Source organism: Haliotis cracherodii, unplaced genomic scaffold (assembly GCF_022045235.1).
Source record: "Haliotis cracherodii isolate W230 unplaced genomic scaffold, xgHalCrac1.p SCAF_11, whole genome shotgun sequence".
NCBI classification, from domain to species: domain Eukaryota; kingdom Metazoa; phylum Mollusca; class Gastropoda; order Lepetellida; family Haliotidae; genus Haliotis; species Haliotis cracherodii.
Genome location: NW_027266266.1, coordinates 48,559,347 through 48,579,551, shown reverse-complemented (window position 1 = coordinate 48,579,551; position 20,205 = coordinate 48,559,347). Strand labels below are relative to the sequence as shown.

General features: G+C 38.2%; 1 pseudogene; it reads right to left on the bottom strand.

Annotated features, from left to right (window-relative positions):
* LOC139455157 (uncharacterized) overlaps nt 1–19,564 on the bottom strand; it is a 100,936-nt pseudogene extending 81,372 nt beyond the window's left edge.
* Nucleotides 19,565–20,205: the final 641 nt, after the last annotated feature.

Genomic DNA, 20,205 nt, shown 5'->3' with positions numbered 1-20,205 from the left:
GCAAATGTGTTCAAAGTTTTCTTTTGGTATAAATCGACATGTGTTGTATACATTCAGACTCTTTATGAAAAGTATTAAGTATATTTTTAAGGCGCTACATGTAAAAATGGCTACAATGACGAGGGCGATATTTCTTGCGAGATAATTTCTGAAGATATTGTACGTACGCTTCAATGACAATTGAAGCAATACAAACTTGAACCGTACAACATTTATCGCTATTTCTACATGTGTGGTAGTATCATCATATGTATTATTCTTTTTGTTGACATACATTCTTTTAACGTTTACAGTAGATTTATAGATTGGACATCAATTTTTATAGTGTGATTATAGAAGTTTCGTCAGTTACGTTTATTTCACGATGTTTTGACGCGGTGTTGATGTGTTTGTTTGCCTTTTCAAGACAGCACACAGGGCTTGAATCCTCGAATAAATGTCGGCTTATTTTTATTTTGGAAGGTCTTTGACCCGGCGTTGCTGTGCATCATTTTTTTTATAGATAGTTTCAATTGCCTCTCTTCCAGGTATTTCTTCGTTGCTTCGGTTTCACCGGCATTTGTTTCGTTTAATTTTAAACAAATTTTATTCTCAATTAAAGGATTGGGCACAAGATATCATAACTTAGAACGCCCTGTCCCATAGACTTACATTTATGCTTATTTACAATTAATAAATTAAATGACAGAAAGGAAAGAAAAGAAATAGAGAAACGTTTGTACATTCGCTTTGCTTACTCAAACCTTTTTGTTTACTTTATATCTGTATGTACATTCCTAAATATATTTTCGTTCACATGATAAAGTAAAATTGTATTGCCAACTAGACAAATTCCATAGTGTGGTATAACTTGACACAGTCAGCGTCGCGTATCTTGCTATACCTTACTTTGAGAAGACTGTGTCAAGTTATACCACACTATGGAGTGTAATGTATCATGTTAAACCACAAATTCAGCGTCGCGTATCTTTCTATACCTTACTTTGAGAAGACTGTGTCAAGTTATACCACACTATGGAGTGTAATGTATCATGTTAAACCACAAATTCAGCGTCGCGTATCTTTCTATACCTTACTTTGAGAAGACTGTGTCAAGTTATACCACACTATGGAGTGTAATGTATCATGTTAAACCACAAATTCAGCGTCGCGTATCTTTCTATACCTTACTTTGAGAAGACTGTGTCAAGTTATACCACACTATGGAGTGTAATGTATCATGTTAAACCACAAATTCAGCGTCGCGTATCTTTCTATACCTTACTTTGAGAAGACTGTGTCAAGTTATACCACACTATGGAGTGTAATGTATCATGTTAAACCACAAATTCAGCGTCGCGTATCTTTCTATACCTTACTTTGAGAAGACTGTGTCAAGTTATACCACACTATGGAGTGTAATGTATCATGTTAAACCACAAATTCAGCGTCGCGTATCTTTCTATACCTTACTTTGAGAAGACTGTGTCAAGTTATACCACACTATGGAGTGTAATGTATCATGTTAAACCACAAATTCAGCGTCGCGTATCTTGCTATACCTTACTTTGAGAAGACTGTGTCAAGTTATACCACACTATGGAGTGTAATGTATCATGTTAAACCACAAATTCAGCGTCGCGTATCTTGCTATACCTTACTTTGAGAAGACTGTGTCAAGTTATACCACACTATGGAGTGTAATGTATCATGTTAAACCACAAATTCAGCGTCGCGTATCTTTCTATACCTTACTTTGAGAAGACTGTGTCAAGTTATACCACACTATGGAGTGTAATGTATCATGTTAAACCACAAATTCAGCGTCGCGTATCTTTCTATACCTTACTTTGAGAAGACTGTGTCAAGTTATACCACACTATGGAGTGTAATGTATCATGTTAAACCACAAATTCAGCGTCGCGTATCTTTCTATACCTTACTTTGAGAAGACTGTGTCAAGTTATACCACACTATGGAGTGTAATGTATCATGTTAAACCACAAATTCAGCGTCGCGTATCTTTCTATACCTTACTTTGAGAAGACTGTGTCAAGTTATACCACACTATGGAGTGTAATGTATCATGTTAAACCACAAATTCAGCGTCGCGTATCTTTCTATACCTTACTTTGAGAAGACTGTGTCAAGTTATACCACACTATGGAGTGTAATGTATCATGTTAAACCACAAATTCAGCGTCGCGTATCTTTCTATACCTTACTTTGAGAAGACTGTGTCAAGTTATACCACACTATGGAGTGTAATGTATCATGTTAAACCACAAATTCAGCGTCGCGTATCTTGCTATACCTTACTTTGAGAAGACTGTGTCAAGTTATACCACACTATGGAGTGTAATGTATCATGTTAAACCACAAATTCAGCGTCGCGTATCTTGCTATACCTTACTTTGAGAAGACTGTGTCAAGTTATACCACACTATGGAGTGTAATGTATCATGTTAAACCACAAATTCAGCGTCGCGTATCTTTCTATACCTTACTTTGAGAAGACTGTGTCAAGTTATACCACACTATGGAGTGTAATGTATCATGTTAAACCACAAATTCAGCGTCGCGTATCTTTCTATACCTTACTTTGAGAAGACTGTGTCAAGTTATACCACACTATGGAGTGTAATGTATCATGTTAAACCACAAATTCAGCGTCGCGTATCTTTCTATACCTTACTTTGAGAAGACTGTGTCAAGTTATACCACACTATGGAGTGTAATGTATCATGTTAAACCACAAATTCAGCGTCGCGTATCTTTCTATACCTTACTTTGAGAAGACTGTGTCAAGTTATACCACACTATGGAGTGTAATGTATCATGTTAAACCACAAATTCAGCGTCGCGTATCTTTCTATACCTTACTTTGAGAAGACTGTGTCAAGTTATACCACACTATGGAGTGTAATGTATCATGTTAAACCACAAATTCAGCGTCGCGTATCTTTCTATACCTTACTTTGAGAAGACTGTGTCAAGTTATACCACACTATGGAGTGTAATGTATCATGTTAAACCACAAATTCAGCGTCGCGTATCTTTCTATACCTTACTTTGAGAAGACTGTGTCAAGTTATACCACACTATGGAGTGTAATGTATCATGTTAAACCACAAATTCAGCGTCGCGTATCTTTCTATACCTTACTTTGAGAAGACTGTGTCAAGTTATACCACACTATGGAGTGTAATGTATCATGTTAAACCACAAATTCAGCGTCGCGTATCTTTCTATACCTTACTTTGAGAAGACTGTGTCAAGTTATACCACACTATGGAGTGTAATGTATCATGTTAAACCACAAATTCAGCGTCGCGTATCTTTCTATACCTTACTTTGAGAAGACTGTGTCAAGTTATACCACACTATGGAGTGTAATGTATCATGTTAAACCACAAATTCAGCGTCGCGTATCTTGCTATACCTTACTTTGAGAAGACTGTGTCAAGTTATACCACACTATGGAGTGTAATGTATCATGTTAAACCACAAATTCAGCGTCGCGTATCTTTCTATACCTTACTTTGAGAAGACTGTGTCAAGTTATACCACACTATGGAGTGTAATGTATCATGTTAAACCACAAATTCAGCGTCGCGTATCTTTCTATACCTTACTTTGAGAAGACTGTGTCAAGTTATACCACACTATGGAGTGTAATGTATCATGTTAAACCACAAATTCAGCGTCGCGTATCTTTCTATACCTTACTTTGAGAAGACTGTGTCAAGTTATACCACACTATGGAGTGTAATGTATCATGTTAAACCACAAATTCAGCGTCGCGTATCTTTCTATACCTTACTTTGAGAAGACTGTGTCAAGTTATACCACACTATGGAGTGTAATGTATCATGTTAAACCACAAATTCAGCGTCGCGTATCTTTCTATACCTTACTTTGAGAAGACTGTGTCAAGTTATACCACACTATGGAGTGTAATGTATCATGTTAAACCACAAATTCAGTGTCGCGTATCTTTCTATACCTTACTTTGAGAAGACTGTGTCAAGTTATACCACACTATGGAGTGTAATGTATCATGTTAAACCACAAATTCAGCGTCGCGTATCTTTCTATACCTTACTTTGAGAAGACTGTGTCAAGTTATACCACACTATGGAGTGTAATGTATCATGTTAAACCACAAATTCAGCGTCGCGTATCTTTCTATACCTTACTTTGAGAAGACTGTGTCAAGTTATACCACACTATGGAGTGTAATGTATCATGTTAAACCACAAATTCAGCGTCGCGTATCTTTCTATACCTTACTTTGAGAAGACTGTGTCAAGTTATACCACACTATGGAGTGTAATGTATCATGTTAAACCACAAATTCAGCGTCGCGTATCTTTCTATACCTTACTTTGAGAAGACTGTGTCAAGTTATACCACACTATGGAGTGTAATGTATCATGTTAAACCACAAATTCAGCGTCGCGTATCTTTCTATACCTTACTTTGAGAAGACTGTGTCAAGTTATACCACACTATGGAGTGTAATGTATCATGTTAAACCACAAATTCAGCGTCGCGTATCTTTCTATACCTTACTTTGAGAAGACTGTGTCAAGTTATACCACACTATGGAGTGTAATGTATCATGTTAAACCACAAATTCAGCGTCGCGTATCTTTCTATACCTTACTTTGAGAAGACTGTGTCAAGTTATACCACACTATGGAGTGTAATGTATCATGTTAAACCACAAATTCAGCGTCGCGTATCTTTCTATACCTTACTTTGAGAAGACTGTGTCAAGTTATACCACACTATGGAGTGTAATGTATCATGTTAAACCACAAATTCAGCGTCGCGTATCTTTCTATACCTTACTTTGAGAAGACTGTGTCAAGTTATACCACACTATGGAGTGTAATGTATCATGTTAAACCACAAATTCAGCGTCGCGTATCTTTCTATACCTTACTTTGAGAAGACTGTGTCAAGTTATACCACACTATGGAGTGTAATGTATCATGTTAAACCACAAATTCAGCGTCGCGTATCTTTCTATACCTTACTTTGAGAAGACTGTGTCAAGTTATACCACACTATGAAGTGTAATGTATCATGTTAAACCACAAATTCAGCGTCGCGTATCTTTCTATACCTTACTTTGAGAAGACTGTGTCAAGTTATACCACACTATGGAGTGTAATGTATCATGTTAAACCACAAATTCAGCGTCGCGTATCTTTCTATACCTTACTTTGAGAAGACTGTGTCAAGTTATACCACACTATGGAGTGTAATGTATCATGTTAAACCACAAATTCAGCGTCGCGTATCTTTCTATACCTTACTTTGAGAAGACTGTGTCAAGTTATACCACACTATCGAGTGTAATGTATCATGTTAAACCACAAATTCAGCGTCGCGTATCTTTCTATACCTTACTTTGAGAAGACTGTGTCAAGTTATACCACACTATGGAGTGTAATGTATCATGTTAAACCACAAATTCAGCGTCGCGTATCTTTCTATACCTTACTTTGAGAAGACTGTGTCAAGTTATACCACACTATGGAGTGTAATGTATCATGTTAAACCACAAATTCAGCGTCGCGTATCTTGCTATACCTTACTTTGAGAAGACTGTGTCAAGTTATACCACACTATGGAGTGTAATGTATCATGTTAAACCACAAATTCAGCGTCGCGTATCTTTCTATACCTTACTTTGAGAAGACTGTGTCAAGTTATACCACACTATGGAGTGTAATGTATCATGTTAAACCACAAATTCAGCGTCGCGTATCTTTCTATACCTTACTTTGAGAAGACTGTGTCAAGTTATACCACACTATGGAGTGTAATGTATCATGTTAAACCACAAATTCAGCGTCGCGTATCTTTCTATACCTTACTTTGAGAAGACTGTGTCAAGTTATACCACACTATGGAGTGTAATGTATCATGTTAAACCACAAATTCAGCGTCGCGTATCTTTCTATACCTTACTTTGAGAAGACTGTGTCAAGTTATACCACACTATGGAGTGTAATGTATCATGTTAAACCACAAATTCAGCGTCGCGTATCTTTCTATACCTTACTTTGAGAAGACTGTGTCAAGTTATACCACACTATGGAGTGTAATGTATCATGTTAAACCACAAATTCAGCGTCGCGTATCTTTCTATACCTTACTTTGAGAAGACTGTGTCAAGTTATACCACACTATGGAGTGTAATGTATCATGTTAAACCACAAATTCAGCGTCGCGTATCTTTCCATACCTTACTTTGAGAAGACTGTGTCAAGTTATACCACACTATGGAGTGTAATGTATCATGTTAAACCACAAATTCAGCGTCGCGTATCTTTCTATACCTTACTTTGAGAAGACTGTGTCAAGTTATACCACACTATGGAGTGTAATGTATCATGTTAAACCACAAATTCAGCGTCGCGTATCTTTCTATACCTTACTTTGAGAAGACTGTGTCAAGTTATACCACACTATGGAGTGTAATGTATCATGTTAAACCACAAATTCAGCGTCGCGTATCTTTCTATACCTTACTTTGAGAAGACTGTGTCAAGTTATACCACACTATGGAGTGTAATGTATCATGTTAAACCACAAATTCAGCGTCGCGTATCTTTCTATACCTTACTTTGAGAAGACTGTGTCAAGTTATACCACACTATGGAGTGTAATGTATCATGTTAAACCACAAATTCAGCGTCGCGTATCTTTCTATACCTTACTTTGAGAAGACTGTGTCAAGTTATACCACACTATGGAGTGTAATGTATCATGTTAAACCACAAATTCAGCGTCGCGTATCTTTCTATACCTTACTTTGAGAAGACTGTGTCAAGTTATACCACACTATGGAGTGTAATGTATCATGTTAAACCACAAATTCAGCGTCGCGTATCTTTCTATACCTTACTTTGAGAAGACTGTGTCAAGTTATACCACACTATGGAGTGTAATGTATCATGTTAAACCACAAATTCAGCGTCGCGTATCTTTCTATACCTTACTTTGAGAAGACTGTGTCAAGTTATACCACACTATGGAGTGTAATGTATCATGTTAAACCACAAATTCAGCGTCGCGTATCTTGCTACACCTTACTTTGAGAAGACTGTGTCAAGTTATACCACACTATGGAGTGTAATGTATCATGTTAAACCACAAATTCAGCGTCGCGTATCTTGCTACACCTTACTTTGAGAAGAATGTGTCAATTTATAGTACCCATTGCGTGTCGTCTTTCTTGCTGTACCTTACTTTGAGCAGCGTTTATCGTGTTATTCCACAATATGGAGGGTAATATATCATGTACTACACGATGGGTATCACCTATCATATCATACCACAGAGAGATTTAACACATCAAGTTATACCATACTATTGAGTGACATTTCGCATAATACACCATACAAGAGGCTGCCATCCCCCTTCTGGTAGCAGGATTCAGGGGTCTATTTTGAGGGTATCCGGGACTCAGCAGTCCGGGCATGTTACGCATTTGGTACGCAGATTCAACATTTTTAGATCAATAATGGACGACGCAAACATTTCCTTTACATACACGTATATATAAATAAAATTCAGGGGGTATTTTTCGAGTAGGTTTACATGAAATCGGACTTTTCTCAATGTTTTTGAAATTTGTTTTATGAGTATTTAGGATTCGAGGTGAGCAATTGAGACTCGAGTGAAAAATACATGGTTTTGGGGATATAGTTTGCACTCTCAAACAAACGTACTTTTTACAAACAAGTTTTGTATCATGAGAACGGATTCAACAAAACAGTCTAAAACTGTCAAAACAGATTCACTGAATTGAATAAACACATTCTATCAAACTGTTCAACAGATGCGAAGAGAGTCCTGTTCTGAACCGTAGAAGATCGTGGTGCCACCCTCGGGAACAAAGTCACGTGATGTTCAGTCGAAAAGGGAGGTAAGTCCTCCGTCAGAGTCTGAGTCGGTGTCATGCTCTGCGGGCGTATCTTCTGTGGGGAAGAAAACAGACAAAGCTGTTCTACAATTTGATTTGTCACTTTGCAATACCCAATGTCTTTTTTAACCGAAGGGTTGAAATACGACAAACGCCTATTAACAAATGCAATCAACTAGACCTATATGCTACCCTGAAAGGCCACATCAAATTGTTCTTTCCTTTGTTGGAATCGCCGTCGCAGCGAGGCACTGTAGCTCACTTGATTGTCATAAAACATTTGCAACATTACAGATCATACTATTTGCGATTTAGATATGTGAAAGAAAATATAAAAAATATAAAGCAAAAATAGTGTCCATAGTGTGGTATAACATGAAGTACTCTACTCAAAGTAAGGTAATGCAAGATACGCGACACTGAATTTGTGGTTTAACATGATATATTACACTCCATAGTGTGGTATTACATGAAGTACTCTACTCAAAGTAAGGTAATGCAAGATACGCGACAATGAATTTGTGGTTTAACATGATATATTACACTCCATAGTGTGGTATAACATGAAGTACTCTACTCAAAGTAAGGTAATGCAAGATACGCGACACTGAATTTGTGGTTTAACATGATATATTACACTCCATAGTGTGGTATTACATGAAGTACTCTACTCAAAGTAAGGTAATGCAAGATACGCGACACTGAATTTGTGGTTTAACATGATATATTACACTCCATAGTGTGGTATAACTTGACACAGTCTTCTCAAAGTAAGGTATAGAAAGATACGCGACGCTGAATTTGTGGTTTAACATGATACATTACACTCCATAGTGTGGTATTACATGAAGTACTCTACTCAAAGTAAGGTAATGCAAGATACGCGACAATGAATTTGTGGTTTAACATGATATATTACACTCCATAGTGTGGTATAACTTGACACAGTCTTCTCAAAGTAAGGTATAGAAAGATACGCGACGCTGAATTTGTGGTTTAACATGATACATTACACTCCATAGTGTGGTATTACATGAAGTACTCTACTCAAAGTAAGGTAATGCAAGATACGCGACACTGAATTTGTGGTTTAACATGATATATTACACTCCATAGTGTGGTATTACATGAAGTACTCTACTCAAAGTAAGGTAATGCAAGATACGCGACACTGAATTTGTGGTTTAACATGATATATTACACTCCATAGTGTGGTATTACATGAAGTACTCTACTCAAAGTAAGGTAATGCAAGATACGCAACACTGAATTTGTGGTTTAACATGATATATTACACTCCATAGTGTGGTATTACATGAAGTACTCTACTCAAAGTAAGGTAGTGCAAGATACGCGACAATGAATTTGTGGTTTAACATGATATATTACACTCCATAGTGTGGTATTACATGAAGTACTCTACTCAAAGTAAGGTAATGCAAGATATGCGACACTGAATTTGTGGTTTAACATGATATATTACACTCCATAGTGTGGTATTACATGAAGTACTCTACTCAAAGTAAGGTAATGCAAGATACGCGACAATGAATTTGTGGTTTAACATGATATATTGCACTCCATAGTGTGGTATTACATGAAGTACTCTACTCAAAGTAAGGTAATGCAAGATACGCGACAATGAATTTGTGGTTTAACATGATATATTACACTCCATAGAGTGGTATTACATGAAGTACTCTACTCAAAGTAAGGTAATGCAAGATATGCGACACTGAATTTGTGGTTTAACATGATATATTACACTCCATAGTGTGGTATTACATGAAGTACTCTACTCAAAGTAAGGTAATGCAAGATACGCGACACTGAATTTGTGGTTTAACATGATATATTACACTCCATAGTGTGGTATTACATGAAGTACTCTACTCAAAGTAAGGTAATGCAAGATACGCGACACTGAATTTGTGGTTTAACATGATATATTACACTCCATAGTGTGGTATTACATGAAGTACTCTACTCAAAGTAAGGTAATGCAAGATACGCGACAATGAATTTGTGGTTTAACATGATATATTACACTCCATAGTGTGGTATTACATGAAGTACTCTACTCAAAGTAAGGTAATGCAAGATATGCGACACTGAATTTGTGGTTTAACATGATATATTACACTCCATAGTGTGGTATTACATGAAGTACTCTACTCAAAGTAAGGTAATGCAAGATACGCGACAATGAATTTGTGGTTTAACATGATATATTACACTCCATAGTGTGGTATTACATGAAGTACTCTACTCAAAGTAAGGTAATGCAAGATACGCGACACTGAATTTGTGGTTTAACATGATATATTACACTCCATAGAGTGGTATTACATGAAGTACTCTACTCAAAGTAAGGTAATGCAAGATACGCGACACTGAATTTGTGGTTTAACATGATATATTACACTCCATAGTGTGGTATTACATGAAGTACTCTACTCAAAGTAAGGTAATGCAAGATACGCAACACTGAATTTGTGGTTTAACATGATATATTACACTCCATAGTGTGGTATAACATGAAATACTCTACTCAAAGTAAGGTAATGCAAGATACACGACACTCAATTTGTGGTTTAACATGATATATCACACTCCATAGTGTGGTATAACATGAAACACTCTACTCAAAGTAAGGTACAGCAAGATCCACGACACTCAATGATGCTCCAGATTTCGGTTTATCGTTTCAGAAAGAACTTTTCATTTCCATGACAATATGTTAACATATCAACAAGCTCAACCTCCCCGTTTACATGTGCATGATGTCCCTTTGTTTCTGTGTGGTACAATGTGTCGTAGGTGAATGCATTTTTCATTTTTGTAATGGAACATTTCCAGGGCCCTAGTCTGCCTGAGTGAGTGAGTGAGTGAGTGAGTGAGTGAGTGAGTGAGTGAGTGAGTGAGTGAGCACTCAGCAATATTCCATCTATATGTTACGGGTCTGTAAATAATCGAATCTACACAAACAATCCAGTGACTGATATCATGAGCATTGATCCACGCAGTTGAGACACGATGACATGCATCAACCAAGTCAGCGAGACTGACCACCTGATCTCTTACGGCAAGCATGGGTTGCTGAAGACCTATTCTAACCAGAGTCGTCACGGGTCGGGTGAGTGAGTGTGTGAGTGTATAACAATATTCTTTTATAGTATTTTTAAACTTATTGTAAGACTACTCACTGACTCAACGACAATGCAATGAAGGTTGTGTTATTTACAGTAATCATTAATGTCACACAATCTATTTCAAATTTTCCACGAGCCGAAATAACACAAAACTAAAAACCAACATTTTATATTTTATTTCACACAATTGAGAAGCATAGATATATGGACTATAATAAAAGATGATAGTATGGATGTACATTGGTTGTTTATTCATGTACTTTTCTTTTCAAAATATAAATTCGCCCCGATTATGTTTCTAGGTTTGTCAGTACCATACCCGTGCTTGTGGGTTTCACCAAAGTGATACAATTCTGAGACCTGCATCACTTCGGGCTTTCCTCTCTCATTAAGCTGACATGCCGTGAAACACTGTTAAAAGCAGCGTTAAGCCCAACTCACTCACTTACTCAAAATATAAATTCAACTAAGAAAATAAATGCTCATACAATACCATCAAGAAAATCCTTTCCTTTTGGCGAAATCTTTGAACAACCAAACTATGCTGGCTAGATGTTTCATTGACAAAAGCTCAAAATAGTTATGATTTTTTTTAACATTCCATGATATCATCCATCTACATCAGCAGGAGTGAAAAAAACCAAAATGATAAACCTCAGATCAATCTGATCACTCGTTGTGTGTATACAAAATGGCAAATAAATATTTAACAACCTGTGGGGTATATACCGGAAATGAATCCAACCTTAAATTCCACGTGAGTCCGATTTGCTGCCATGGAAACGCAAAAGATATTAGCTTATAAAAGTCCTGCATGGAAAATTGCACTTTCAGCACTTTACTAGTGTGTACACAAAGCTTCAGTGTTTACTCAGAAACTGCCTTTTAGAACAAATGCCGGTGATGACAGTGATTTAAATAATGTCTTATTCGGAAAAGGTTTAAACGAGGATCCAAAATGTCGATGTGGCAGCCCCTGTAAAAATTCATATAATTTTTTCATTGAATGTCCTTTATTTAAATCAGCGAATTGATGCACTAACTATTGTTAATTGTGAAAGATACTTGTGATGTAAATATTGACCTGATGCTAGTTGGCAATGCAATTTTACCTTATCATGTGAACGAAAACATATTTAGGAATGTACATACATATAAATAGTAAACAAAAAGGTTTGATTGAGCAATGTGGATGTACATACGGTTGTCTATTTCTTTTCTTTCCTTTCTGTCATTTAATTTATTAACTGTAAATAAGCACATCAATGTCAATCTATGGGAGAGGGCGTTCTACGTGGTGACAACTTGTGACCAAACCTTTTCATGAGTAAAACATATGTTTAAACTTAAACTAAACAAATGCCATTGAAATCGAAGCAACGAAAAAAACCTGGAAGAGAGGCATTTGAAGCTATATTTAAATAAAACATGATGCAAAGCAATGCCGGGTCAACGAACTCCCAAAAATAAAGAAGAGCCGACATTGTTTCGAGGATTATAGACCGGTATGCTGCCAGGTAAGTTTGAATTTCTTCAATCTTCAGAAATTATCTGCAAGAAATATCGCCCTCAATATTGTAGCGATTTGATCTTTAGAAAATGGTGGCATTCATGGCGCCTTAAAATATACTTCATACTTTTCATAGAAAGTTCAAACGTATACAACACATGCCAATTTAAACCAAAAGAAAACAATACACTTTGAACACATTAACAGCGCTTGTATTTGTCAAAAAATATCATAGTCAGAAACTTCTGACAGAATAACACCTACAGTATACTACGGTTATAACGAACTCAAAGGTACGACTAATTCAAGTTCGTTATAACCGTAGTTCGGTATTAGCACATATACAGATTATATATAGCAAATGGCTGGAACTAAAAAATAAGTTCGTTATATCGGTATTTTCGTTATAAGCGTGTGTTCGTTATAAATGTAGTTTACTGTATATAAATTACGTCGCTACTGAAACGGAAAGCATTACCATACAACTACAAAACATGTGACACTAACCATTTCAGAATACACAATGCCTGCTGTACACTGTGCTGGCCTCATTCATATAGAATATACATAACGATATCAGTTTCACATGCTGCAAGATGGACACTGTAAAACTAACAATGGAATTACTTCACAAGCAGTCAACACTATGAAAAAACATTGGTGGAACATTTGTGAACTCCCAAAACTCTGCAATATTCCTGCTACAGAGTCGAGCGTGGACCAGACAGACAGGGGTTGATATTATGAGCAACAATCCACGGTGGCGGGTACCTGACATGCCATCAACCAAGTCACCGAGCCTGACAACCCGATCAATTAAGTCGCTTCTTACGACTAACATAGGTTGCTAGGGATCAAATCTAACCCCGAATTCAACGAAAGGACAATAAGTGTTTAACCATATCAAATAATGAACACACTAATGGGCGCTAACGTACCGCCATTCACTGACAACTGAAACCATGTCAGAAGTTGTGACGTTTCATATTTACTCATCTCCTGGACCTATTATGGCCACATCAATGATGAAATGATTGATCATTTTCTTGTTGTCCAAGTTTGTGCATGAGCTTACCGGACTCAAGACAGTGATTTCCATGAATGTACTGCTATATATACAACCTTGTTTACGTGGACACCATTATGGCTTACAAAGTAGACACAATTTATGGATGACACTTTCTTTAATACTGTAAAGGCGTCGTTTCGGTATAGATCCTTGTACCGTTGTCAAGCAAGGATCTATACCGAAACGTGGCCTTTACAGTATTAAAGAAGTTGTTATTCATAAATTGTGTCTACTTTGTCGTCCGTCAACTTATAAGTAATGCCTATCTAACATTTCATTATGGCCCTTATTGGCATACAATGGTAACATTAATGACGAAGTGTTATTTCTCTGTCTGCATCATCTTCTTGGCATCGTCAATCCGCTCTTTTTCCAGTTACTCGTGGATCAAGCGTTCGATTTCGTCATGCATGTTTCTTCCTTTCGGTGATGATAATTCACAGGTTAAGTGGGTGTTAGGGTAAGATCCAAAATGAATCATGACCCAGAGAGGTTTATCAAACGGGAAGGGAGTTACAGATGTGACGAGTTTCTGTTGACTAAGGTCCAGGACATGGACTGTATGTGTTTCATCTTCAAGAACGAATCCCAAATCCAGGCTGTAAGTTGTACCACTCTCGTTCAGCGTAAGGTTGTCATCAGTCAGACGTTGTCCCTTGCAGTACACCTTTAGACATATTCCATTATGATTCTCGCATGTTACAAACAATACACTCAATCCAGTTGTCTGCCGCTTGTTAGTATCAACAGGACTGCCAGTCAAAGCTGCTTCGAAGATAATGCCATTGTTATCCTCTGGTGTCATGACAGAGTATGTGACCTCCATGCCGTACATGATGGTCTGTCCTGGCCTGATGACCAGAGGTGCTGATGTCAGGACTCTGCGATATGAAAGTGGTCGGCATCATGTCCTTGGTGGACGATGTTTTTGTTTGCGATTGGTGACAACTGGCCCAGAAACAGTCAGATCTTCACTTGCAACACTGGAGTTTCATTCCAGATCCGCATCTGGGGAGAAGACACATCGTCCGTATTAGGTGAATGCGTTACCGTGTATACAAACAACTAAACTAAATGTTATGTTCGTGTGTGAATTGGGTTTAACTCCGTTTTAACGGTAGACCAGTCATATCACGGCATGTCAGCTTAATGTGGTATTGAAGTGTAATATATATATATTGCTATGGTTTTTGTGAAGGATAAAACTATATGGGTTAAAGTATAACATGTCGGTAAATCAGAAAAAATATTAGTTTAATAAAACGAAAGTCTACCTGCCATATTTGGACAACATTTAGTATCAAATATACTGACTTCAGCAGTGGTGTAGTAATTAGAATTGAATGTGAAGTCGGAATATACGACAAATTCCGATTACTAGAAACATATGCTTTGTAATGTAATAAGTCATTGAGTAATTTGGGTTTTATTACGCTTTTAACAGTATTCTAGTTGTGGGAGGAAAGCCCGAAGGGATGTAGGTAGCGTACACAAGGGACGCAACTCTGCAAAGGCGTCTTAGACGACTGCCTGCTGTTCATATGGAAATTGTACATTCCTAAGTGCGATTTCTAAGGAAATATTCTACCGACATAAAATAAGGGAACTGATGAAATGATAATGAAGGTGTAATGACGATAAATGTCATGTATATCAATCTCTTTTGTGCCCATGTCGGGCGACCTATAGACGATACCCCGCCATTCTGCTACCACAAGAGCTACCCCTAGCTGGGCTGCATCATACCAAAATACGTTAAAAGATGGTACTTGTTCTTATCCTGCCTGGAGCTGTGCATTATTGGGCTAATACAAGGAGCGGTCAGCTCGGATCCAGTATACTGCATCTGATTTGGGTGTTCATGTTAAACTGCGGCATGGTATCTCAGTTGGCTAGAACAATAAAACCGTCCGGAGTATTACAATCAGCCACACACACGCACGCACGCACGCACGCAAGCACGCACGCACGGACGCATGCACGCACGCACACGCAAACGCACACACGCACGCGCGCACACACACACACGTCCATGCATGTCGATAAATAGGTGCAATAATCTTGGACGCGACGTTAAACCCCATCTCACATAACCTCACCTCAGGATTTCAGCAAGAAAATGGCAGTTTTCTCTGGGTGTAAGCCAACCTGGAAACCAGTAGCCCTAAAAATCCTGGACCTGGCCGTCTCTCTGATGCACCCACACCAACCACTCAATCTAAGTTACATTGTACGGATGTGTCCAGTTGGAGTTCTAGGACAATGGTCACTTCTGAGGGGATTGCCCCTCGGGTCCTCCAAAGAGCTCAGATGAATATCCAGCAGAGACATGCTCTAATACCCAGGTATATAGAACGGTTGGGGGCAGGCCAAACAACATCAGCCAATTCATGGTAACTCTGCCCAGGGGGTTGGTAAACATGTAAACCCATCCATCCAGGAGACCTTTGCATCAAGGTCTCTGTATTTGTCATCAGAAAAAGTGGTTAAAGCGTTCGATTCCGACATGGGTACAGTGTGTGAAGCCCATTTCTTGTGTCCCCCACCGTGGTATTGGTGGAATATTGCTAAAAGAGGCATAAAATCAAACGCACTCATCAGAAAAGGGTCACAGCCTCGTGTCTGGAGATGAACTGCTGGAGGATAATAAAATCTCTAGCATTGGGTCTGTTGTGGAGATCCTTCTTCTGTCCAGATGGAATCCAGATCCTATGATAATGGCAACACCATGTCGCTCACATACCCATGGGCACCAATAGAATGATAATACCAAAGAGGATTATCCTTGGAATGTCGAAGATGATGGTCATGCCTCTAATGCCTGTCAATGCGCTAGTGGGTCTCTTGGGTACAAAGACTATTATGGACGAAGCCTTATGGATCAGTGCTCTATCAAACACAGGTGTATTATACACATCCTGTCTGCATTTCGGACAATTTTGGGGGATTTCAACCGTTGCGTGAGCAAATTGTATATCTTAATGAGGATCCAAAAGGCACAGACGAATGATTTGCAACACTTGTTTTCCGTGAAATTTCCCTGCTTCAACCACTCCCAGCAATAGAATGAGGATATGCTGGATATGCTGTGTTACTGTCTCATGGGTGAAGCAGCTGACTTCTTCCCCTTGTTTTTAGAGAAGGATGAGTATATCAGCTTCCATGGAAATATCAAGAAACGCGAAAGGCGGTTTGGAAGATGATCTACTGCAGTTTTTCATCAGGCCTCGGATGAATCACTGGAAGAATGGTTGGAGAGGGTACGGCAAGGAGAAATTGCAGCCTTTACGGACTTGCTAGGAGACTTTATGGAGCAACGGGTTGGTGCGGAGATTCTGCCAAGGAAGTGCTAATTAAGAAGGTTCCCGCTATGTCTTCAACGTAGGTCTGAGGACACTGGGACACGCTATTGATTCACAAGCAATTTATGGCAGATCAACCATCCATAGGGACGTGAAGCAGTTGCAGAAAGACTCTCCAAGGGACAGATAACCAATTAACATACAATGTTATCAAACAGATCTGGTTGGTCAACAGATGAGAAGAAGACTCAATGGACTGTATTTTGTATTAAGGTTCTTTAGGGCTTCAGACTATTGAACTGTTGAAAAAACTAACAATTGTGGTAAAAGATTGTGCGTTGTGGACACTGATTAGTTGTCAGGAATGTAGTGCTATTAGATATAAGCAGTGGTGCGAAAGTTATTATATTTAGATGCTAGTGTGATGTGTAAACTATCGGCATACCGTGGATTGTGATAAAGTGTAATAGAAATATGTAGAATATTCTATGTTGTGATGACACTGTGTGGAAATTTCCAGTAGCTAGTCAGACGGGATATAAGGGGAAGAGCGTGCCTCTAGTACCGCTCATACATTTCATTACATCAAGTCCAGCTTTCGTGTGAAGATCACTCATCACCCTGGATTCCCTGCCTCAGCCATCCCAGAAGCTTGACCACTGTCACCGTTGAGTGAAGATAGTATTATCACCGACTTTTGCTTTCACCACTGTAGTTTTGTATTTGATACTTACTACTGTCATCATTTTATATATATACTGTCATTGAATATTGTACGACCACCATATTGTGTACTGTCATTGTAATAACTATGAAGTAATTTGTATTGATTTGTAAACCTACTCAATGTTGTAATACATTTGTTGATTGTATACCATTTGTTGGTTGTTTGTTGGTTTGACACTGAGTTGAGTTCGTTTAAATACATATTTCTGGGTTAACACACTGTTTCAATTTGGAAATCGACAGGCAAAAATAGTGATTCATAAACACATGGTTGTGATATTGTCGGAATCGCGCATAACAAATCTGCTTTTAGCAGAGGTTTCTTATGATCATGGAAATGGCGTTGTCGCTTTTATTTACAACTTCAGTGTACCATGACGTTTTGAAGACACCATTCAATGTTGTAAAATTGTGACAGGTTTTAGAAAGAAACACCTTTATACAGATTGATTTGACATTACAGTAACTATTCAAGTAACTTAAATTAGTGAGGAGAGAACTTCATTGCAGGTAACAGTTGTACTGCATTTCGTAATGCTCTCAACATCAACAAAGCAACCTGAGGGTGAACTCACATGCGAGCGATCCTTTTACTCCCAACAGCTGCCCGGTGATATATGCAGCTGTGGACACAAATGTGTTAGGGTGACATCAGTATCAATAGACATGATGTATCAATATTAATCAATATAAGATAATAAGAACAGACTGATTACCTTGTGGCACTTGCTCGTGTTCAATAGTGATTGCATCATTCAAGGTTTTATTTCCATTTGGATTCTCTATCTGTGAAAAGGCAACTGATTTGACGAGACCGGCCATCTTCAACAAGGGGGTAATTTTACTGAAGCAAGTTGAAGCAAAGCTGACACCAGCTCTTACAAGTGACGCCTTTGGTGACATCTCCAACATGGCGCTCAAGGTGGCAGCTGAAGACCCCATCATTTGTAGATCCTCTATCTTGTCAGCTTTACTCCGCATCTGTCGTGTGTATTCGGTAGATGATGTCACTTTTGCCAGAATATTGCTGGTGGAATCCAGTTTCTCCTGTATCAGCTTCAGAGTCGTGCTGGATCTCTCTTCAACATTTGACAACAGAATGGCTCTCCTCTGCTGTATTTCATCAATCATTTCGTCAAAGGCTTTGTTGATGTCAACCACAGCAGCCTGTTTTGACACCTGTATGTTTGTATGTCTTTTCTGGAGACCTTGTTTTACTTTCTCAAGTCCCTTTGCCTTCTGTCCTAGCTTGACTAAGATATCATTAATGGACTTTGCCTTCTCTTGGTGTGCTTCATCCACGGATACAACAGTGTGTCCCTTCCCTTCTTTGTGCTCTACTACAGTGCAGGACACACAGACGATCTTGTCACAAGTGTAGCAGTAGAACTGTAGGGGTTGGTGATGTTGTGCACACTTATGGAGACGATTGAAACTTTTACCTGGTTGTTCTTTCATTTCCTTAAAACTGACAGTTTGGTGATCTCGCATCGACTGAACTCTTTTGTGGGCATTTAGACATTCTTGGCACAGGAAGACGCCACAGTCATCACATCTGGACATGGCAGGGTTACCATCAGGACAATCTGTACATGGCAGATGGAGACCTTTCACAATCTTCAGATGATCCAGGATTCTTAGGATGATAGGCTCTTTGGGCAGAGACTTCACACCACCCGGCAGGTTATGTTGGTGTCGACACATGGGACATGATAACGTTGGGAGTCCTTTGCTGTGCGTCTCTAGACAAGCCTGACATATTGACTGTACACAGCAGGGCATACGACGAGGTATCCGTCTGGCCTCATCAAAGTGTTCAGTACATATTGGGCACTCGGTGAGGAGGTCCTTGATGGCGGACGCCGATACGTAGTCCGACATGGTTATCTGGGAATAAATTTGTTACATCTGAAGCATTTTCGGATTTTTTGTGAAATCGTCTTTTGCGTCTCGACACAACTAGTTTAAAGTCATATCAGACAACTTGCATTGAATGCACACCACTCAAAACAGCAGGAAGCCATAAAATTATGAGCTTATTGTTGTATTGATTTTTATTGCTCATTACCACGACTTTCCCCATGCATAATTCAATATACAATGTAAACAATGAAACTATGTGCAGGGTGACTATAATGTCTTTCTTAGCTGCTATTTGTGTTAGCTAACCATTTTTTGATAACTAATAGTTTCCCGTTACGTTAGATTTTACTAACCTAATGCATTGCCCTCGTTTGTAAAATATCACTATATAATTTAAAAAAAGAGAAAGGGGGCAACTAGCTCTATTTGTATAACGAATGTAAATGGAGCAATTGCCAAAAAATATATATATTCAGACAAAACAAAATGTTTGATAAATCAACCATATTGAAGGAATCTACACTACGAAGTTTGTTTGCTGTCTGTTGTTTAACGCCGGTTATATATGAAGTAAAGTACATAATTATATGTTTATTTTATTGGTATATTTTGTGGAAACTTAGCTCATTATATGCAACGATTGCCTTTTAAAACATCAG